A 23,787-nucleotide genomic window follows, 5' to 3' on the forward strand; every position below is an offset into this window, starting at 1 on the left:
AATTTTTTTTAAGAAAAATAACAGACTTGTCTATACTTACCTGCTGTCTGCAGTGGTTTTGCACAGAGTAGCCTCAATCCTCCTCTTCTTGGGTCCCTCGCAGGCTCTTTTGGTGTCTCCTTTCTGTTGGGTGACCTTGTAGACTAGGTATACCTGTTCCTTGCCATTATGTCACATTTTTGTTCTTTGCTATATTTATAATAATGGGCTCCAGCTTTTTTCTTCGTAATTTTAATGGGACCTAAAGTATCTCATAATGTGCAGGAGTATTATGTGCCACAAAAAAAGCATTCCGTCATTATAAAAGGTTGGACTCAGATATAATACTACTACAAGAGACTCATTTTTATTCTACCAACCACCCTCAATTTTTTGATAGATCTTACAAGCAGTTTCATTGTACTTTCTATTCATTCGAATCTCGGTGGCTATTTTCATCTGAAACTCATTAGTTTTGGAAATATATAATGTATATAAAGACCCAGAAAGCGGATTCCTGATATTGAAAGGGTAGCTTAGAGGTTGCTCATTAACCATTGCCTTGGTATATGCTCCTAATGATTCACAATCCTCCTTTTTTAATAGTTTCTCTGAGTTTTTGAATCACTATCACTCTCCACATTTAATTGTCGGAGGTGATTTTAAATTGGCTGCTCAATTGGCGCTAGATTGAAGCAGAGTTGTACCCTCATTTAAAGGTTTTCCTAAATCTTTAGCCCACTCTCTGAATAACTTTCAATTGGTGGATACTTTGAGAGCTCATAATGTAGGTGCAAGAGCTTACACATTTTATTCCCATTCTTATGACAATTATGCCCGTTTAGACTACATCTTCAGTACTCCTATGCAATTAGTGAACTCTTCCACAGCTGATATACACTCATGCCCATGGTCTGACCATCATATTGTGTCTTTTGTCACTTCTCATGTTGGCCTTGCCCAGATATTGAACAACAATTGTTTACACATTTGGAAAACTATTTTATTCAGAATACCAAGCCTGATATTCCCCTTACTTCTGTATGGCTGGCCCATAAGGCAGTAATGAGAGGACATTTAATCAGTATAGCTGCCTCCAAAAATAAGACAAAATTAGCAGACATAAAAACCATTACAAAAAATCCAGGGTAAAATAATTATTCTTACACTGCAAATGTGTCTTTTATTTGTCCTAATACCGGATATTCCTATCTCTTGTGCCAGACTACTACATACCCTTTTTAGTTATATTCAATGGATGATAGCATTCATCTGTTTCCTGGTCACAAGTATTATCAAGAATGGAAATTATCAAATTATCTGAACGCATCCATCATACATTATATGACACATTATATATATATATTTAAAAAAAAATGGGTACATTGGGAGCCTCCCATTTCCAGATCTTGACAATTGATTACCACCTTTGTCCCACTATACAATTATTAGTACTTCTGCATTAATCTTAAACAATAATAATACCTTGTATACGTATCTTTTTCATATTTATGTATGTAGATACCCTAATTGTGCTACTTAATTGTCTCAATATTGTATATAATTTGTTCTACTTTTTTGCAGTACTATATGGCTTTGGCCCCATTATGATTTTCTACTGGAAACATTAATGTACATACAGTGTTGTATTTAGGTTTTGTACTGCCCTAGGCAAAAAAATTGGCACCCCCCTCCCACCCGCAGAGCCTTCCACTACCACTGCCTCCCATACACCAGCCACCATCCGCCACGGCGAGACAGAGAGAGACTCGCCTTTACAGCTCCGGACATCCCTGGGAACAAGAGTGGGGCTGTGCATACACCATCATGAAACCCGTAGCCTCTCTCGGAACCCACCAGGTCCCCATGCCACGTGTGTCCCTTCTTCCGAAGGACAGTGCTGCCCCCCCTGAAAAATGCCTTGTTTGCCTTGAGGTACATACACCCCTGTGTACATACCCATATGTGATTGTACCCGACTGTGACCTTCCAAATAAAATTGTTTGTAAACAAAAGAAGTACACTGGGGTAAATAGGGTCCTGCCAGTTCTGCCCTGTGTTTTCTCTTAACCGTCTTTGTCCGTAGGACACTTTGCATACATAGTCATATGAAAATTGCCATTCTGGGCACTCCTTTCCATTTGCATAATTTGTTCACTAGCTTATAATTAACTGATAGGTATCTGCAGGGGCATCTGTGTCTAAAGGGATTCCACTCTTGCTTTTCATATAAAGGGAAAATACAGCAGCAGGTCATCCAACTCTTCCTCTCACTAATTCCTTTGTGTACATGCTTCCAAATCCTTTGCTCAAGATGTGTTCTGTATAGACTTCAAAATGTTAGGGATTTCATTTGCATTGAATCAGTCAGGTATGAGGAGCAGCGCAATCATACACTTTATGTCTATATGGCTAATACACAAGTATTCTTTTAAAACTGTTTGGTGTTAATTGAAAATGAAGGGTGCAGGCTACATCAAATTCAGCCTTGGTCTATGGAAACAGAGCAGTGAATTTCCTCTAACCATGCTGTTGACCCTGAACCATATAGCTTGGGACTGGCAGAGCCAAATAAAGAGAACAACTAAGTGAACTAAGTGAATCATAATTTTTATAATAAGAAAAGCATTTAGAATTTAAAAGACTGGAGACAAATAAATGTATTAGAAAGTTAGAGAGGCATTTTTGAAATGTAACTGTTATTCCTTTTAAAATAATTGGATATTCAGGAGTTCCAATGCCTGGGCATTTCATAGAATATTTTTCCATGTTAATTTTTTTTCAGTGAGTGCCGATGTCAAACTAAAAACAAAAAACTAAACAGACTCTGGAGTCATCAGGTCACATGACCCTCTTCCACTCTAAAGTTTATGTACAAGTGACAGGCATACCTTTCCCACACTACACATGTCTAGACTAATATGGACTTACTAAAGCTGATAGAAAGCTGACATCCAGACAAATTAGTTCCATGATCATGAGCCAAACCATTCTAAAGATTTATCCAAATAATGGCAGAAGCCAACTCACTTCCAGTTTAATTCACCTTCTAATTGCTCAGTGAACTCCCCTTTGAACAAAGATTCAGGCCATCAGCTGTATTTGTGTGCATTTGTTATTGAGGTTGAAGTAAGGGCATGGTATTGTATATATATACGGCCATTTCTCCTGGCCTTCGTGGCTCACACTTTTCAGATCATAATTCTTATGAGTCTTGGTGTATTTACAGAGACCATCAGCATGCCTTCCAGAAACACCCAATGATTTCATTTGAATGTTCTTTATTACTTTTTTTTAAAAGTGAATATTTCAACTTCACATAACTGCACTCTTTAGTTAGAACCGATAGGTCAGAACATGATTTAAAAGTATCTTTTAAGTATATCTAACCCCCCTTTTTTGTTTTTTAATAAAGTGAGTAAGGGTTAAGCCCCTCCAGATTTTAATGTGTGCCACCAGAGGAGAGATTTCCCTTAATTTCCTGTTTCATAGGCACATCAGTAAGGAAGAGGAAATTTCTCTAATGTGGGAATTCCTCTCTTAGACAGTGGTCACTGAAACAAGTTTCTGCATCGGATTATTCCTCGTCTGTTCCAATTAATACTCCCACATCTCTCACTTTCCATACTGATGACTGGATGATCTCTCTAGCCGGGACACAGACAAGCAATAAAAACTTGACAGGGTATTGGACAAAGTGTGTGTATGTATGAATGTGAGATAGGGACCTTATGTAGCACTACCCTTCTAAAGGAGTCCCTGTATTTTGGGCCTATTTTGCCCCACACAGCACCCACAGCCAGACAAAAGGAATTTTTCACACTCTCTCCACTGGCTCACTAAACAGTGTAGGGGTTGTGGTTTTGTGTTTATTTTAGGAATGATGAACTTGGATGGGGATGCATGGGATACCCCAAACTGAAGAAACATTGTGGAACTATGTACAAACAGTTGAGGATCTGCTAAGTCTCTGGCTGCTCTAATCCAAACTGCAAACTGTGCTGCACAACAGTGGGAGTAGTAGTGCAGAAAATAAAAAGGAATAACAGTTCCATATGGTTATGTTAAAGACACAGCATCTGGCTGTATTGCATGGCACCTGGCTGCTGTAGTCCTAAGGTTAGAGAAATAGCGTACTTCTGTCTTGCACAGCACTTGAGCTACACTTGGTCCCAGACGTAAGGTATTGCACTTTGCTGTCCTCTCCTTCCCTTAGTCCAGAGTGGCTGCTGTCTTGGCCTTCCTTCTGGACAGGCTGCTTCTTGCTTGGCTGTGAGTCTGCAGCTTAGCCTAGCTGAGATCTAAGCTGGGTGAGTTCCTGGAGCTCTCTTCTTTTCCTCCTCTCTGCCCCAGAAGCAGAGCCCCCAGCACAGGGGTGCCTTATAGACTCTGCTCCCAGACTGCCAGGCTTCAGAATATTTATGGGCTGCTCCCAACCTTCAGGGCCTGCTTTCTCAGGGATTGGTGGGAACTCCATGGATATTCAAGCTGCAGCCTCTGTCCCTCTGCTCACTATGTTTACAAGTTTCCAGTGACAGGCTGTAACCGTACAGTCTCCTAAACCACAATTAACACCTGTTCCTCTGTCTACAGAGGAGCCAGCTAAATTTGCCTTACAACTAGCAAACTATGAGGGAGCTGCACTTAGATTGTAAGCTCCTTGAGGGCAGGGACTAATGTCAATGTACAATATACATTAGATTGCAAAAATATTAAGACACCTCTCCAAATCACTGGGTTCAGGTGTTCCAATCACCTCCATGGCCACAGGTGTATAAAATCAAGCACCTAGGCATGCATACTGCTTCTACAAACATTTGTGAAAGAATGGGTCACTTTCAGGCGCTCTGTGAAATCAAGCGTTTTACCATGATAGGTTGCCACCTGCCAGTAAGTCCATCCGTGAATTTTCCTTGCTACTAAATATTCCACGGCCAACTGCTGGTGGTATTATAACAAAGTGGAAGCAACTGGGATCAACAGCAACTCAGCCACAAAGTCGTAGGCCAGGTAGACCTTGTAGATAGCCTTCCCAGAAGAGTTGAAGCTGTTATAGCTGCAAAGGGTGGGCCAACTCAATATTGAACCCTACAGACTAAGACTGGGATGCCATTAAAGTTCATGTGCATATTGTGCATACTGCGTAGATTGCTGGCGCTTTATAAACACCTGTAATAAATCTCTAGAGGTTCATATACTTCCCTCTTAAATCTTCTAAACACAATTTGATCTATATAACCTGTACATTGCAAATGTCTTTAGACAATCCTCTATTAGCAATCAAACAGTTACCTAGATACAACCTTACGTTATTATGAATCTAATCTTGCATTTTCTTCCCTTCGCTATCTCTCTTACAACTATTATTGAATTCTGATCTTGTTCTGTCACTTCCAATTAAAGTTTAACTAAAGGCAAAACTTTTTTTTTTAGTTTTGGATAAAGTGGAGAGGGATTGGAAAGCTTTTTTTTTTTTACTGTCTGTACCCCCATTAAGGAGATTCACCCTCCCTATTTGTCCTGTTTACCATTAACTGTGAAAGTAAAAGAAAAGGGGCTCCCTGAGAAATTCCCTTAATTTGCAGGAATTTCATCTCACTTCCTGTTTGGCTATGGGACAGGAAGTGAAGGGAAATCTTTTTAATCAGACACAGATGGCAAAAAAAAATCTGACAGGGGTTATAACTCTCCCTTACTGTATCCAAAATGAAAAAAAATTGTTATGCCTGGATTTCTACTTTAAGTATTGCAGCCATAATAATCAGACATGGATAGATCTGTGCTGACCAAAAATACTTTTATGCAGCAAAAGTCCTAACCCTAATACTTACAGTAACATGGGAGGTAGATATCCTTACAGTATTGTTCTTGTCTTGGTGATTCATTTCATGCCCATTGCAGTGAGTATGAAGAACGAACTATGTTTCGCCAAAATTGACAATATTGAACATTTTGATGTTTGTCTTTTTTCACACAGTTGATTGTGACCAAATCAAATGACTGTTGCATCATACTGTCCTTTGACATGAAATGTCGGACAGTCACACAATGCTGTGTCAATGGTTGAATTGCATTTAGTCATAAAGTATGCTGGTCCAATATGTGTTTAGAGACATCTGCTGATGGAACATAACTCTCTACAACTAGGTCACTATGTACTTTGTCCCCCTGCCAATATCATATGTCAAAACAGAATATAATCAACGTAAGTTTACTATGTGTGCCCCTTTTTGAATTTATGAATAATCAAGTGTAGCTATATTTTTAGACAATCTCATAAGATAAATTCTGATCTTGAGACCACGACCATTTCTAGCAAGTCTGCATTCTGTTCTCCTTGAGCACTCCTCTTTTAGCCTCTGGCAGTTAGCAATGAGTATTAAAACTGGACAGAATGGGATGATTCATGGAAACTGGAGAAAAGCTGGAACTGTTCTCCACAACAACCAGCCGGGATCTTTTCCTAATTTTTCCCAAAAAATAAATAGAGGCCTGTTTGATTGCTGTCAAAAGCAAATCTACCTTTCAAAATAAAAAAAACAGAATATATTCCTCAATATCACCTACCAATCCCCTCACATCTAAGCAGTTGTATTTAAAGTGTTACTAAACCCAAGACCCTGCATTCACTCTATCTGGTCTCCCACAGTTCACAGAGCATGGAAGTGCAATTATTTTAGTAAATATAAACTGCTAAATACCTTTTCTCTTGTTCAAACACTTTATTAGATTTTAAGGGTGTGGGGTTGACAGCAAATGTCATTCGCAGTATAGATAACAAATACAAAATAAGGGCCACAGGGCCCATGGAGGCAGTAAAAACATTGCAAATGCATGTAAAAAGGAAAAAAGAATCCCCGAGTAAAAGTAGGGGGAAGAAGAGGGGGGAAAGAAGGAGTAGAGGCGGAGGGGAAGAAAGAAGCAGAGTGTGTAACTTCCAAGAAAGAAAAGGGAGGACAAGGGACTGGACCAAGGTATGGGGTAACCTTTTGGGAAAGAGGGGTATCAGGGAAAGAGCAGCGATTCATCAAACCCCGGTGGAAGAAAATGGTCAATCCAAGGGGACCAAATTAACAAAAATTTGGGAACGGTATCTGTGATGGCAGCCTTCACTTTGGCATGTATCATGGCCTTTATTCCGAACCGCCAAAGTGCAAAGTGAAGGGGATTTCCAAGATTTTGCTTTAATTTGTTTGGCTGCAGTTGTGATCTGTAAAAAAAGCTTAAATTGGAGTTTAGAGAGCAAAGGTGGACGCAGGTTGAGTAGAGCGGTGTTAGGGGTAGGTGACAATGGCTTTTGAAATAGAATATAGAACATGTGGAAGATATCTTCCCAGAAAGTATGGACAAGTGGGCAGGACCACCAATTGTGGAGAAATGTTACTATCATCACACAGCCTTGGAAGCAGCTTGGGGAGTAACCAGGGGTATATTTTGCAATACTAGTCAGAACAAAATACCATCGGGAAAGAACCTTATAGTTGGTTTCGACCACTACAACATTCTGCGAGGAGGACTTAGTAACCTGCCAGATATGATTCCAATCATCAGGGCTCAACTTGGATGCTAGGTCCCTTTCCCATTTGGCAACATACGGGGGGCCGGAGGAGGACTCAGGAGTTGTGAGTAGGGCGTAGAGAGTGGAGATGAGACCCCGTCTATGCGGATCCTTCTTACAAGCACTTTCAAAAATGGTCATGGATCTAACGGAGCCAGAGTTAGTGGAGAGAGGGGAGTAAAAGTGTTTAAGTTGTAGATAGCGAAGACTTCAGATGTGGGAAGGGAATAAGATTCCCGGAGGGAGGAGAAGGGTATGATATCTGAATTAGACAGAAAATGATGAGCCCTAAGGAGGTTTGCGGAGGACCAATGGAAGAAAGATTTCAGAGAAGACCAGGCAGGAGGGAAGGCTGGATTGCGGAGATAGGAAAGGAGAGGGTTGTGGGGCGATTGGAGTGGGTGACGAGTTTTGAGCCTATCCTAAAGAGTAATAAAGTGTCAGGTGACTGGGTTCCAGATTGCGCGACGATCTGAGGGACAAAGCCAAAGGAGGTTGGCTAATGAGAGGGGATCAGTGTCAACTTATTCTAGAGCAACCCATAATGGAATCTCATGTGAAGCGTGGTATTTAGGAAGCTGCGCCAAATGGGATGCTTGATAATATTTCGCGAAATCCGGTAAACCCAGACCACCTTTTAACTTAGGCAAATGGAGGGTAGCACGGGAAACTCGAGGACGGACAGGCCCCCAAGTATATGTGTGGGCTCGACGCTGCAACGTGTGAAGATAGTGGGCAGGGACAGGGATGGGAAGAACTCTGAAGAGATAGAGGATCTTAGGTAGAATGGACATCTTGACCACAGTGATTCTTCCCATCCAAGCCAGAGGAAGAGAAGACCAGGTGCGCATAAGACCAGTAAAGTGGACGAGCACTGGCAAATGGAGTATAGGTCGGATAAGGAGGCTGTTAAATACCTTTTCTCATCAGCAGTTAGAGTAGTCTTCTGACTTCTATCAGTGTTCAGCACAGCACTGGTTAAAGCTTGTAGGAGGAGTTTTCATTTTTCACTAGGAGGATGCAGAGCCCCTAACCTCTGTCTGGACAGTGCTGATTGGCCCTGTGCTGATCACATGCACTCTCCCAAGGAAAAAAACCCCTTCTCTAGCAATACACACCAAACTGAGCATGTGCAGAGTGTCTCCAAACGATATATCTAATCAGGAGATAAGACAGGAGACACTGGAAAAAGGGTGGATCAGAGAACTCTGGCTCAAACATCCTTTTTATACAATGCAGAGATTTAATCCCTTAGGTTCCATAGTGAGTATAACAAGCATGTTTTACTGCATATACAGACTAATTTTACTGTTGTGGGTTTAGTAACACTTTAATATCTTAGAAGACAAATAAAAAAATATAAATAAACAGCGCAAAAATAGATTTCTAAATCCACTCATAAAAAATTATTATATAAAGTGCAAAAATTAATAGTGAGTATCCTCAATTATATTGTTATAAAACACCAAAAGTCCATGTGTAATAAAGTTCAAAAATTCCAGAAATTCTTCAATTATAAAGAAAAACTTCCACCTTCCACCCGTGCAGAAACCAACATCAAATGCACTCACCAGAACTTGGTGAGTAAGAAGTCTTTAAGGAATTTTAAAGGGATCCTAAACCCTCTTTAGCTTCCACTCTATAGAATTCTTCACCATCCGAATAGGCTCCACCATTTACCAGGAGAAAGAAAGAAAGCTCAGCGTGCGCTCCACTCACCGGAAGTGACACATTTCCGGTCCATACCCCGTACGTCTGACGTCATGTGAGTGGAGCGCACGCTGAGCGGTACGTTCCAGCGGCCATCTTTGGGAGCTGTGTTGGTCTGTGTGGATTCTCTGCTTTATCCTGTGGCTGATGTGAGATTCCTGGAATAAGGAGGCTGTTAAAACGCTCATGTTTTATCTGGAGGCTATTATATTCAATAAATGTGCCTTTTGCAAGTTGCTGACATGTGAGTGGCCTTAATCTCTGCTTTGAAATTTTACTATTATTTGGCAATATTACACTATTTGAGATTTCTTTCTCCTGGTGAACGGTGGAGCCTATTCGGATGGTGAAGAATTCTATAGAGCTAAGGGGATGTTTTCCTGTGGAAGATTTCAGATTTACAAATTCGTAGAGCGGACTAACACTTTTACAGATTCCCTGAAGGAAAAGAGGTTCCAAATCAAAGATTTAATTAACTGTTCAACTACTTGGTTGATCTACATGCTCACATGTCCATGTGACAAAATCGGGAAGACTAAAAGACAATTAAAAACCAGAATTGGAGAACATCTACATGAAATTAAAGATAAGTATCCCAAAAGTCTTGAAAAGGCCACTATCTAAACATTTCCATAAATTCCATGGATGTAGCTTGGAAGGGATAAAGGTAAAAGGTATATATGCCCTTAAATTTTCCCAAAGAAGGGAGAACTTTAATACGGTACTGCTCCAAAAGGAAACGTGGTGGATATACAAACTGAGATCATTGGTTCCACTGAGACTCAACACGGAGTTGAATCTCCAGGTCTTCCTGGAGGAATAAAATAATGTGACGTGATATTCTTATTCACCTATATAGATACACGATTGTATTAAATAAGTGCACTCAAAATAATATGGATAACTTCCTTTGTATTAATGTTTGAATTAGTCGTGTTATCTATCTGAGAATACAATTGAATGACAATTGGGACTGTTTATTATGTCAGGAAAGATTAATACAATGTTTCCTTTAAGAAATGTATAACGTGCTGATCTGGCCTTGATGGACTACCGTACAAAAGGAGTGGTAATGTGGAACGCAAGTGATGCTGATGAAGCTACGCTTGAAAGTAAGCAAAACGCACAGATGTCACAGAGTGTCTCATGACATCACCATACCATGCCCTTACACCCAGACACTATGGCGATGGATCGTGTGGAATAATAGTGTAGGACGGCCATAGCCTCGCTCACCATGAGATACAGAAGTCTCTCAGCGGTGCCATGTGGGGAAGGTCTGCAGGGCGGTAAGACCCTGAACATCACAGTGTGGGCTTCTTTGAACTGAAGTAACATCCTTAGGATACAGTGATATTGAGTGGATCTACTAATTACGTACCTTGTTGACACTTTGGGTCAGGCTCCCCTAATGAACTGAAACAAGAGTAGAGTCATTGAGCCTTCCAACATCACATGCAGGCTTGACTCCCCTTTTTGGATTGATATAAGGGTAGAGCAATAGTACCCTCGAGCACTGTGTCTAAACTGACTTCATTTTTACCACCCAAATTATGTACCTACTCTTCTCCCTAGTAGGTTATTCCACACATTCTAACATATGCAGACATCTTTAGGACAGCGAACTTGAGCTTGCCAACTTGATCCTTGAACTTAAAAGGACTATGTAAAGTGGCAATCAATTTGGTGGCTGAATTGTTAATTGGGATATTATTCCCCTGAATTTGTATGAATAACTTGTCCTTACGATTACCACTATCTAGCTCCATTAACTGTTACGGCTACCAACACTTACCCTGATATACAGGGATGATATAGGTCTGGCATTTATTATGTGGTACCACTTTATTTGCGTAGGCTCTCACCACCAATTTTACTCCAGCAGAAGAGAGAAACTGTACCTTGGGCCCTGGGGCATATATTTTTGCAGTATTCGATTTATTGATAACCAGAGGCGGTGTTTTTTACCTACGCTTCTGGTTGTGCAAAATATATATAATATATTTCTGACTTCCGGACGTTTATAATGTAGCATTATTTTTAAGCTGTTGTTGTGTCTTGAATCTTGTGGGCATTTAGCACTGTGTTTAGTGATTTGCACTTTACCTTTGCTAACCATTAAATATATTTTGGAATATAGACTTGAATATATGTCTTGATCTAAGCCTTGTTTGCTGTCAGAGTAACCACTTGTCTAATATGGGGGGCTTTACCTCCCTATTGAGACTATTTGTTTTTGTTACCTACCTATCAGATGCTCAACAGCGGTTATACTAACATAATGCAGACAGCAATTCAAACTACCAGCTACATCTAGCTCTAGGTTCCATTGCCATCTACCCAATTCCAAGAGCAGAGTTTTTACTGTTGTCTGGGTTGCTGTTAGGAAGTCACAGTCACAGAAAAGTAAGGAGGGCTTCAAAACATTTGACAGTTTTTTAAATTGTTGTTTGAAGGGAAATTACTTCTTAATAAAGGGGAATTTTATTCTAATAGAGTTAGGGCAACTCTGTCCAAAATGACATATTTGGGAGAAAAATCTGTAAAATGCAAGGCAAGTTACTGGAGAGGGATATGGCAGTCAAAACAACTTATACTAACAACTAAGCCTAAACAAGTAATCAATAACACACAAAAAGATAATACATACACCAACCAAAATGAAATAAAAGGAGGAAATACATAACATAAATCAAGCAAGAAAAAGGGGAAAAGAGGAAGGGGGGGGAGAGAACCAGAGATTCAATGTTTGGGAAGAAAGCATGTAAGAGACAGGTGTGTGTTCAGGCCTCTAGGCATAACAGTCTGAAGGGTGTAAATCCAGTATAACTGCCTTTATCAGTGAAGGGTGGAGGTCTAAGGACACGGCTTATCACCATACCTCTAAGGTGAAAGAATTAATGAGGTGAAGGATATGGTGACAATCGGTTTACATATGTATGAGTGACGATGTTCCTGGGTTCCATGTAGATGGTTACTGAAGGTGACTTGAGCGCACTGAGAGATCATAAAGGGCTTTAAGACCACTCATTAGTCTAAGAGGGTCATGGGAAGTTGGTAAGAGACCATCCTTATATCACCTTGGCTGTTCAAGTGGTGTTGGTAGCATTTTTGATACAAGAATTTGAGAAAAAATGGAATTTTATTATCCTGCACACTATGGATGGGACTGCTTTTGGACTTTTTTTCTTTTGTTTTCTAGTAGTTTTTATTACTTTATTTATTAGTTTGTTCTTACAAGTTTTGAGCACAACACAGTTTATTATTATTTGTATGCACTAGGTGGGGTATTTTCTAGTTTGTGTTTGCAGCTGTTATTAGAGTGTTATTTGTAGAACACTAGTGCACAGTTTCTTTAGTTTCACAAATATCACTGCTGTGCTTCTGGAAGCAACATCTAAACAAACCTGTGATCTTGCCTCTATAAGCCAATGAGAATGAACTCTTAAGTAAGCTTACATAGAACTCTGTGTTACAATTACAGTGTTCACACTTATAGTCTTATACAATGCTGGGATAATGTGATGCCCAGATGTGGGCTTTGCAGATGGTGCAGTTCTGGCACCTGAAACACATTTTTTTTGGTAATACGAAAAGGCAATTTAAGATATTTATCTCCGGGTTCTGCTTTAATTTGCATATCCTTGAGATTTTTACTATGGATGGAATTTTAATTGGTTAATACCACTGTGTGCCTTGGATAGGCCATACATTTCAGGGAAGACTGGATATTTTAGTGATAGAAACTGGGCTAGAAATCCACCCATTACCTGCCTCCCCCCCTACTCCCCTTGCGTGAAAGCTTGAAAATTATACTTTTATTACTTTCAAGGTGATGATAGCTTGGAATATGTTCTCCTTCAATGTGAGCATTGGAATATGTGCACCTCCAAGGTTGTCACTTCTGATACGTTTTATGAAGGTTGCCATACTCCCAAAATTACCTGGGAACAAAATTACTTTTGAATTTAAACTGGGCTTTGCTGAATAGAAAATGCTACGTTTCAGTTGTCTTTCAATTTGTAAAAGTTCAACGTCAGGTTAAAAAACATCTAATTTATTAGTGGGGCAGAGCAATAAAACCTGATTCAGGAGCATGGTTTCTCCTTTGGTCAGTGGTTGACCAAAAAGCTTTATGATTGGATTTATTTGTTGCCTTTCAACAGTATCTTCGTAGATCATAGGTTGTCTTTGTGTGTTTTGCCTCCCCTCCTGGGTCTGAAGTTACTGGAGTGGACTAAAATGGGCAGTTGATGAGCTGATTGCTGGCATTGGTTTTTGTCCCCTATCCATGGACACATTGTCAATAAGGAGGTCACTATCTGAAGATGCAGGTTGGGATAACTTTTTTGTATATTTACCATCAACATTCTCTGGAAATGTTAATGATGGGGATCAAAGCCCATAAAATGAGTATTTACTGTTCTCTAAATGTAATCTTGGAAAACTTTCTTAAAGTATTACTAAAGCCACAACAGTAAAGTCAGTCTGTATATGCAGTAACGCATACTTGTTATACTCACTGTGGAACCTAAGGGCTTAATCCTTCTCATTGTTTGATCCTGTCTTCTCTGATCCTCCCCTTCTACTATCCCTAATCCATCTGCTGATAGTACAGAGTTCTAGGAGTCAATCTGCACATGCTCAGTTGAGTGTGTATTGCTAGAGAGTTTTTTTTAGGGAGGGTTGCATGTGATCAGCCCAGGGCAAATCAGCACTGTCCAGGTAGAAGGTCAGGGGTCATGCAGCCTCATAGGACAGCCAGCGCTGAACGAAAGCTCCTCATACAAGCTTTAATCAGTGCTCAGCTGGACACTGACAGATGTCACTATAAACAGCTGATGAGAAAAGGCATTTAGCAGTTAATTATTTAGACAATTGCATTTCCATGTTCTGTGCACTGTGGGAACCAGATATAGTGAATGCAGGATCCTGGGTTTCGTAACACTTAAAATTTGTTAGCTGTGTTTGATGTCATTGAGTTAAACATAATGTAAATAGATGAACCCTGATGGAGTTTATGTAGCCTGTTAATTATTCACGGAACCCAATTTATTCTCCATTGATGGTATAGAAGAAATTTGGTGCCACTATTCCCCAGGGCATGGTGGCCTTTCCAGCATACACAATGTAGTGGGTATCATTGTTAGATGAAAATACAGCTTCCAGGGGTTAGGTCATTCTGAAATGAGCAAATTACCAACAGTTTTAGGACTCTTGCACACAGGCTGCTTGAGCCTTCTCAGTGTAACTGCAGCAGTATTTCCACCACATAGGCAGCCCAGGTGCGGAATACAGCCTGTCAGTAACATGAATGGCTGTACGCCACTGTACTCATGTTTATGCCAGTACTATTGCAAACACAAGTGTACAAGTGTTTAGAAAACTAGAACACTTACCTAATTGAAAAGCAGGATTTAAAATGAGGACCCATTGATATCACCAAGCATAGTCAATTAAAGTGGTTGTAAAGATAAAAGGTTTATTTTACCTTCATGCATTCTCTGCATTAAAGTAACACTAAAGCTTTGGGTTTTTTTTGTTTTTTTGACTGTTCTTACATGCTCTGTGCAGTGGTTTTGCACAGAGCAGACCCAATCCTCTTCTTTTTGGGTCCCCACCGATGCTGCTGGCTCCTCCCCCTCAAGCAGTGCCCCCAGGAAAGCAGTTTGCCCTCTGGGGGCACCACTACATGCTTGTCCTCAAGCCGCTGCTCTATGCGTCCATAAGACACATGAGCAGCGGCTTGGCTCCCTCCCCTCCCCGCTTTCTCCTCATTGTCTCACTGGCTGTAATTGACAGCAGTGGGAGCTAATGAGGAGGAAGAGTTCTCAGACAGCAGAAGCTGCCGAGAACGTCACTGGATGGATGGGGCTCAGGCAAGGATTGGGAGGGGCTGGGGGGCGCTGCACACCGAAGGTTTTTAACCTTCGTACATAGATTACATGGAGATAAAAACATCAAGCCTATAGATCCACTTTAAGGTAAAAAAAAACCCTTTAAATAGTAGCTGCCTCTCTACCCCCCCCCCCCAATCTAACATGAGCCCGATCTTGGTCCAGCACTGTGCACATCTGGAGCAGTTCTTCTCCTCTCTCCTGGGCTTGGCTGAGAGCAGCGGGAGCTATTGGCTCCTGCTGCTGCCAGTGAGAATCTGAGATGGGGGATGGAGCCAAAATGCAAACAGCCTGGCTTGGGACTGAATACGAGTGCCCCCATATGAGGCAACTTGGTGGGGGAGTGGCCAAGATTGCCAGCGGGGGACCCCAGAGGAGGAAGACTGGGGCTGCTCTGTGCAAAGCCGTTGCACAGAGCAGGAAAGTATAACATATTTGTTTTTTACAAAAAACATTCTCCCTTTAGAACCACTTTAAGGTAATATGTTTTATGTCTTGGATAAATCCTCTATATTTATCCTGTTGACTGATGTGAGAGAAAATACAAAGATTTGATTTACCACCAGAACTGGAATAATGTAGAAATCTTCCAGTGGGAACAATTGTTCCTGTGACAGATGCCAAAGAGAGGATTTACCTGAGACATTTCTTCTCACTTCTTGTTGTTTTTACAGGACAGGATGTGAAGAAAACAATTTTGAATGGGACGCAGATTAAAAAAAAAAAAATTGTCAGGCATTCAGCCATTCCTACCCTTTCCAAAATGAGAAAAATGTGCAGTATTAATGCTGCACAATGTAGTAAGTGAAATGCTGTAATCACATTTTTTTAATTAAAGGAGAAGTACAGCCAAAGCTTTTTAGGCTGTTCTTTCTGCACTCCTGTGACCTGTTTTCAGCTGACAGTGGACTGAATTCCGCTGTCGGCTGACGTCACTCAGCCGGTCCAGGCTGGGGAAAGATCCTGACTTCAAAGTCGAGATCCACCCCAGAGTCTGGAGCGGCACCTGGTTCAGCCTTTCAATGAAGTGCTGAGAGTGTGAGCCAGCTGCTCCCTCCCCCTCCACAGCCGCTGTCAGTTACTGCTGTGTGTTCTGCCCCCCCAATGCTCACTGGAGTGCTGGGGGGGGCAGAACACACAGTGGTGACTGACAGTCACCACTCTCTGCTCAGAGCGTCTGTGGTCATGTGATCACTGAACACTAAATAGCTCTCATGAGAACGAGACTCTTATCTTGCTCTGAGCCAACCTGCAGCTTAGCATAGGACAGTATAAGTGTTCACAGTATATGTGTAGTGTATTTGTGCAATCTGGCTGCAACTAGCTGATCTCTAGAGCAGTGTTTTTCAACCTTTTTTCAGTCAAGGCACCCTTTAGAACTGTGCACAATCCCAGGGCACACCAGTCTGAGGGCTCATTCACACCAGGGGTGCATCTGAGCATGTGCTTTTTTTTTCTTTTATAATTTACTTTTTATTGATTTTCAAAATGTTTACAACAAACAGAGTTGCAAAGAATTGTGAAATAACAATCACAAAGCAATAAAAGAACAGAGAAATAGGCTCATCGATGAGAGGCATATAGGCACATACAATGTCAATACAGAACAAGGAATTAGCCAACATTTTCAGACAGTTGAGTAGGCAAATCGGAAATGGAAAGATCCCATGGTTCCCAAACTGCATGTGCTTTTTTTATGTTTACGCACGTCACATTTTTAATGTTCAGTGATCCTAGTTTGTAACTCTTCTCCCTCCAAATTCCCTCTTCTAGCACAAATCCCCCTTCCTAACACACACCCCAAATTCCTCCTTTTAGCACAACCCCCCCCCCCCCAAATCTCCCTGCCTAACACAACCCCCTCAATTCCTTCACCAAATTCCCCCTCCTAGCACAAACCCCCCAAAACCTTCTCCTAGCACAACCCCCTCATCCTCCCTCCCAGCACAAACCCCACGATTCCAATATCCCCACACCTAGTGCAAGCCCCGCTCCAACCTCCCAAATCCCCTCTCCCAGCACAATCCCCTCAAATTCCCCCCCCCCACACTGAATCCCCTCCTCCTATCCTATGGGTGGGCTGTGCTCTCTCCCCACTCCCCCCTCCCCAACTCTTCTCCCTTCTGGAGTTAACATGGATTTCTCTAAGATCCATTGCCTGCCCCCACCCACAATTTCTGCTGCTTGTACAGGAGCAGTGTAGGGAGGAGCTGGGGCAGTAATCAAATTCCACACTACTCTGTGTTATTTCCCGTGCACTGCGACTCTTCCAGGAGAGAGCACAGCCCACGCGGTGGGCGGCCCACACAGCTTTCTGTTTTGCTGGCAATAGTATACCGCTGCAGGGTGGAGGAGAGAGCCGTGTGGGCTGTGCTATCTCTCTCCTGGCAGAGTCGCAGTGCACAGGATTTAACACCAAGTAGCACTCAGATCGGGATGTGGCCGCAGCACCCCTGAGGACTCATTGCAGCACCCCAGGGTGATGCGGCACACCTGTTGAAGAGCCCTTCTCTAAAGGGCTCATATAACCTAATGCAGCTCCATAATAGTTATTACATAATTACATTTATTTTTAAATGCAACCAGTGTAAGTACCTGAATTGGACTTGGTGTCAACCTTTTGAAGAATCAGCACAATGAGAAAATTGGCTCATATGCTGTCAAGAAGCATGCTGATAAGAAGAGAAAGCAAAGTGACCAAGATATAAGCTCATCACTGTGCTGCTTCTGCTTTCACTGACCAGTGACAGAATTGGAGAAAGTAGGTTGAGTGATGCCATTGTTACTTTAGTAGTGAAAAAGAAGTTAAAGCGGAGCTCCTCTTAAAAGTGGAAGCTCCACTTCTTTGCCTCCTCCCCCCTGCACTGCCATATTTGGCACCTTTTGGGGGGGGGGGGAGCGGATACCTGTTATTGACAGGTACCCACTAAAACAGCTGGAACTCCGCTTTTATATATTGTTCATTGTCTTACATAGTTACATAGTTAGTCCAGCTGAAAAAGGACAGAAGTCCATCCAGTTCAATGAGAAAGAAGAAAAAAAAAATTATAATCCTATACCCACAGCTGATCCAGGGGAAGGCAAAAAAAACAGCAAAGCATGATCCAATTTGCTCCTGCAGGGGAAAAAACATCCTTCCCGATCCCAGGATCAGATATTCCCTGGATCAACTTTACCTGTAAATGTTAGTATCCAATTATATTTTGTGTGTCTAGAAAAGAATCCAGGCCTTTTTTAAAGCAATCCACTGAGCTGGCCAGAACCCCTGTCTGACATTGTTGAGAACCTGTGTGCATATTTGAGGTTACCTGGAGAACATGCACCATTGGTGGAATCTGAAGAGACAGGGAAACAATGGATTTCAAGATAATTGTGCAGTTTAGAGCACAGCAGGGAATCTCTCTTTGTGTCAGGGGAACAGAGCTGTTCATTTGCTGGTTTAGACCTGTTCAGCTCCAGTATGTTATAGACATGGGACCAAATAGAGTCAGGAACCTATCATAAACTGTAAGATTTTTTGTTTTCTTGTATAAAACAGGCTGATTTTGCCAACATAGTGTTTCAGCTAAATTTGTGTCAGTATGGTTACAAACTGAATTTTTTCATTCCTTTTGGACCTTTCCTTCTTTTGTTTTTGTATATTAAACTGTGCTTTGGAATGTTTCATGAATAAACAATATTAGCTGCACAGAGTATATGAAGGCAAACAGTACATGTAATATTCATGTAGAATACTTATAATGACCAAATCATAAACATGAAGTCACTTGGGTAGAATATTTGGAATAACTTACAGTGCAGTGCCGCATTGGTAAGTAAATCATACCTTGGGAAGCTCCCATTGGACAGTGCTAGGTTGACTTTTTAACTTGTCACGTTGATTGAAAAAGACACATCCTACTCCACATGGTTTATACAGCACACAGTTAGAACACAGGACCTCACTAGGCTGGATACAACTCTAGGATAGGATATCTGATCTGTTCCTCTCCTTGTAACATCTGAATTCTGAACAGGAAAAGAACTTCCAAAGGGGTTTTGGTGAGTGATTACACTTATGTAGTTTTGAAATTCTGTTTGCCTAGTCGTCAAAAAATAATTGCTCTAATGTCTAACATTTAAACATTCCAGTAATTATAACGCAAAATGTTTGAATATTTTTATAATTTGTTTATGTTTTCATTAAATTAATAAATACAGAGTATTATAAAAGGTTACATTTACGCTTCTTGAGACTGGGATGTCATGACCAGAGAATAAAATAGCATAAATTTAGACTTTACATATTTGACTACAATTATTAATTGATTTTTTTAGTTTCTTAAAGAAAATGTTTGTTCAGCAGTGTAATTTAGCTATCCTGGAAATAATCTAAAAGTGAAGGTTGTAAGTAAAAATCAGCACAAATAACTGTAACAGCTTAATATAATTTTGCTGCCCTCATCACTGTTAAAGATCTAGACTTTAGAAACATCAGGCAGACGATGCTTCTTTGACTTTTGCTAAAATGTAATGTTCAACCTGCTACGGCGACAAACCATCCTGAATTGTAACTACAATGAAACAGATGGTAAAACAGCACAAAATCAATACTTTTAGATGAATTAAAAAATGACATCCAAAATAATTACATGCAAATTTTTACAGATGCACAGAGCTATAATGATGTGCAGAGGGTTGTAATCAAACCATCTGACCAACCAACCAGGTTTTTTTTCTTCATTGAAATAGACAAATAAGAGAAATGAAATCAATGTGTTTATTGATATTGTTTTACAACACTGCTCTATGCTTAGTTATAAAAGTAATTTTCTTTTTTGGTCTGACTTTGTAGATGGGTTGTAAACTTTTGACTTGTAAATGAGTTGTGTGCATTATTACTGGCCAACACCGTAAATATGGCAATCACTGAGATCAATTTCTGACTAGCAAAAGGAAAGGTACACATGGTCTGGGCAATTCACAAAACTAGAGTGATAGGAATTTATCAAATGTTTTTATAACTGGTGAACACTTTATCACAAGATGTTGACTTTAATAATTCTGACAAGAACAAGGAAGAAAATGACGACCCAGAGGGTCATTTTAAACCCAATCTGCTCATAGATGGCCATTAACGTGCTGTTGACAAAGTGTGATTTATGAAATTACTTGAATGGGACATATTTCTATATTAAAAGGTGTTAGAGAATTTGATATTTTTAATATGACTCTAAATGCTGTTGGCTAGATTGAGAAGTTGAATCATTCAAAGTATTAGACCGAAATCCATCTACTATGAGCATCCATATAAGACAGCTTAGGATGGCTGCATGCATAAAAAGCGGTTATCGTTGTACGACCATGAGATATAGTAATGATATATGTATTCCAATGTGTAACATTTAACATTATTTGTCAAATCACAATTCTTACTATTTGGATTACAAATTAACAAAAAGAAAACCACTTTAGTTTTAAAGCAAACTTTGAAATAACTTTAAAAAAGCAGTAGTACATTTATATATCCAATATTAAGGAGGCACTTGCATAATCCATATTGTAATGAGGGCAAATAAAATAATTTTCTAGATGTGTATATATTGTATTTGGTGTTTTTTTAAAGCAATAGTATATGTGTGTTTTCAGGGAAGAGTTAATTTATGAAATTAGAGAGTTGACTCATTTTACAGATAAGTGCTGGTCATCCTACAAAGGGAAGGTGAGGGTCAAGTTTAGTTTGTTTAAATGGCGTTTTTGTACATTTTCCTTTCATGATAATCTAGGTAAATTTTTAACTTGAATGGCAGCTTCCAGTTCTCTGGATTCCATGTGACAGGGTGAAGCCGGTGTCTTTAACATTCCAATGACTCTCAGTACCGCTTCCATATGCATTGTTTAGAACTTGAAATTGGATATTCTCCTGTAGTGAGACAATCATAGAAGCAAAATGGAGAGCAATGTACCAGTTAAGTTTGTGATCTTGTCTAAATACAGTCACAAAGGGGTTGCTATTTACCATGTAACTATTTGTTATATATTCACCTGTACCAATATTACAGAAGTCTATGATCACTGTACTGTTGGCAAGCTCCTCTCATGTTTGAATTGACTATTCAATTTTATTACTACTACCACTACGTGGACCTTCTGAAGTTGTCTGAGCATAACTGTTTTATTTAGCTATGTAAATGAACCAAGAAATAACCTAAAGAGAACTACAGTAGGCAAGCTTCATTCATACTTGAGATGAGTATCTTTGGTCATTTTTACAGGCTTTTATTTGATCATTTGTAAAGTAATATTTGAGAGTTTTTGCAGGCTTTTTGCCTGAGTGCTTGTTTTATTTTTCAAAAGCTAGTTACTAGAGTAATTGTTTTCCTGCGTTTCTTAAAGGCATTCCCATTTAAGTCAATTGGAGTAAAAAATGCGTGAAGCTTATAACTGAAAAGAAGCTCATGCAATTTTTGTGCTACAAGCTTTAAGGCACACTACACTCAGGGGTGAACAAGTACAATGGAAAACCATGGGATTTTGGCTGCTGAGTGTTTCCAAGCTTTGAACTACAAAATGCTAAGGTGTGAATAGCACCTTAAAACAAATGACATAAAATGCATATAAATAATGTTGCAAATCTTTTTTACATCAGCTAAGAGCAAATTCCTCTAGTAGCTAGAGTAGAATTTTGTGATGCATGTCCATTATGTTGAATGAGACCAATAAAAGTAGAACTTTGAGGTAGACAGATGTTTTCTGTTGTAGGTTGTATTTGTCTTTTGGACAGAGCATCCAAAAACAAAGAGCAGTACAACAAAATTACTTCTCACTTTTTACTTTGCTTACTGAGTCCCAAGTTGAACTCTGGGAATAAGACAAAATTTACCCTTGCAGTAAGGATTATGCCTGGCTCTGGTAGAATCTTCCAATCTATGTGACTGCTAAACTCTCCCCCCACACCTCTTCAGCATCCTCTCTAAGTTGCTTTGGATCGTGGTTGCAAGCTTGCCTCCTCATGTATGATGGAGGATTAATAAGCCCTACACTGTGTGTGATGATGCCAGGAAACCAACCAGAGGTAAGTAATTCAGCTTATCCATGCACCCCTAGGCTAAAGAGAATTTAACCTTTGCGGTGTTAAGGGGGGGGGGGGTTCCTTCCCTGAGTTCAGCTTTAAAATGTATAGATAATAGACTTTTATTTGCTCCCTGTTGGTCTGTTAGATTTACATTCATACATATACAGAATTGAAATTGCTTTCTTTTCATGAGTGAAAAAATATATTTTCCACCTGCCAGAAATCCAGTGAGTTTGTAACTTTCTATGCATTCTGGGTTCGCACAGTGGCTAAATCGTTAGAACTTAGTACTTAGTTAGTAGTTAGTACTAGGATTGTTGGTTTGAATCCCAACCACGGCACCACCTGCCTGGAGTTTGCATGTTCTCCCTGTGCCTGCGTGGGTTTCCTCCGGGTACTCCGGCTTCCTCCCATACTCCAAAGACATGCTGGTAGGTGAATTGGCTCCAGTCTAAATTGTCCCTAGTGTGGATGTAAGAATGTTAGTTAGGGACCTTAGATTGTACACCCCTTGAGGGTTAGGGACTGATGTGAATGTACAATATATATGTAAAGCGCTGTGGAAATTGATGGCGCTATATATGTACCTGTAATAATTTAAAAAAAAATTAATTCTGTAGTGAATCAGCCCTGGCAAGTTCACATCTGTTGACTTCAGAATCCCCCTACCCTTCGTGTTATGGAAAATAGGAGAGAGGGAGGTGTTCTGTAATCCAAACCAGTAGTAGACAGCCTAGGGTGACAATGCTGGTTCACAGATACACAGAGATTGTTGTCACACTAGAGCATGGGTTTCCAAACATTCTAAAGAAAAGGCCAGTTTCATGTTCAGACTTTAGGGGGACCAGATTGTGCCCAGTGGGAGTATACAATGCCCGATCTTTGGTATTGGGGGAGAAATAGTTGGTGTCAGTGGGATGAATAGTGCCCCAGTTTGGTTGTCAGTGGAAGGAACTATGCCCCATCGTTGGCGTCAGTGGAAGAAATAGTGCCCCATCGTTGGCGTCAGTGGCAGGAATCAAGCTCCATTGTTGGTGTCAGTGGCAGGAATAATGCTTCAAGGGCCGGATAAAGGCAAGCAAAGGGCCACATCTAGCCCCAGGGCCACTGCTTGGTGACCACTGCCCTAGAGCAAGAATTGTGTTACCGGTAGCATCATTGTGTAATAATAAACAAAAAACAATAAAAAGTAAAGTAATACAGCTACCACATCTAATGGCTGATAAGCTGGAATATATTACATTTTTGACATTTTAGATAAAAAGTAATCATAATTCTCAGGGAATCCATCTTCTACATTGTGCAGAAGTCATGGTTTTTGTATTCTCTAAATGCAGTGGATAAAAATAAAATGTTGTGCTGAGATCAGCCTAAGTTTGGATGATGTCCAGGAGCAGCTATAGATTACATATTGGCAGAATAACTGTTGTATATTTGTCCTTGTGTCACCCACATGTTGACTGATATTAACAGCCACCCTTTTAGGAAACTATGGGAAAGAGCACTCTGCTGTATTGTACATATTGTAAAGTTGACGGGGTTTAGTCCGATGTAATGGAGTGTCCTGGCCCACCAAAGTAGGGACATTC

General features: G+C 40.4%; 1 protein-coding gene across 3 annotated transcripts in view; it reads left to right on the forward strand.

The window, feature by feature from the left end:
- SLC7A2 (solute carrier family 7 member 2) overlaps positions 1–23,787 on the forward strand; it is a 138,194-nt gene that overhangs the window by 46,968 nt on the left and 67,439 nt on the right. Inside the window, exon 1 of one of the 3 annotated variants that reach the window (XM_089669316.1) lies at positions 19,059–19,185. The exons of the other annotated variants lie outside the window; for them this stretch is intronic. The gene's annotated coding sequence lies outside the window, so the exon portion shown is untranslated. Of the gene's footprint in view, positions 1–19,058; positions 19,186–23,787 lie in introns of those variants that run through there. 3 annotated transcript variants of the gene reach the window in all.

Source organism: Staurois parvus, unplaced genomic scaffold (assembly GCF_062004578.1).
Source record: "Staurois parvus isolate SC_StPar_1 unplaced genomic scaffold, SC_StPar_1.0 ptg000071l, whole genome shotgun sequence".
NCBI classification, from domain to species: domain Eukaryota; kingdom Metazoa; phylum Chordata; class Amphibia; order Anura; family Ranidae; genus Staurois; species Staurois parvus.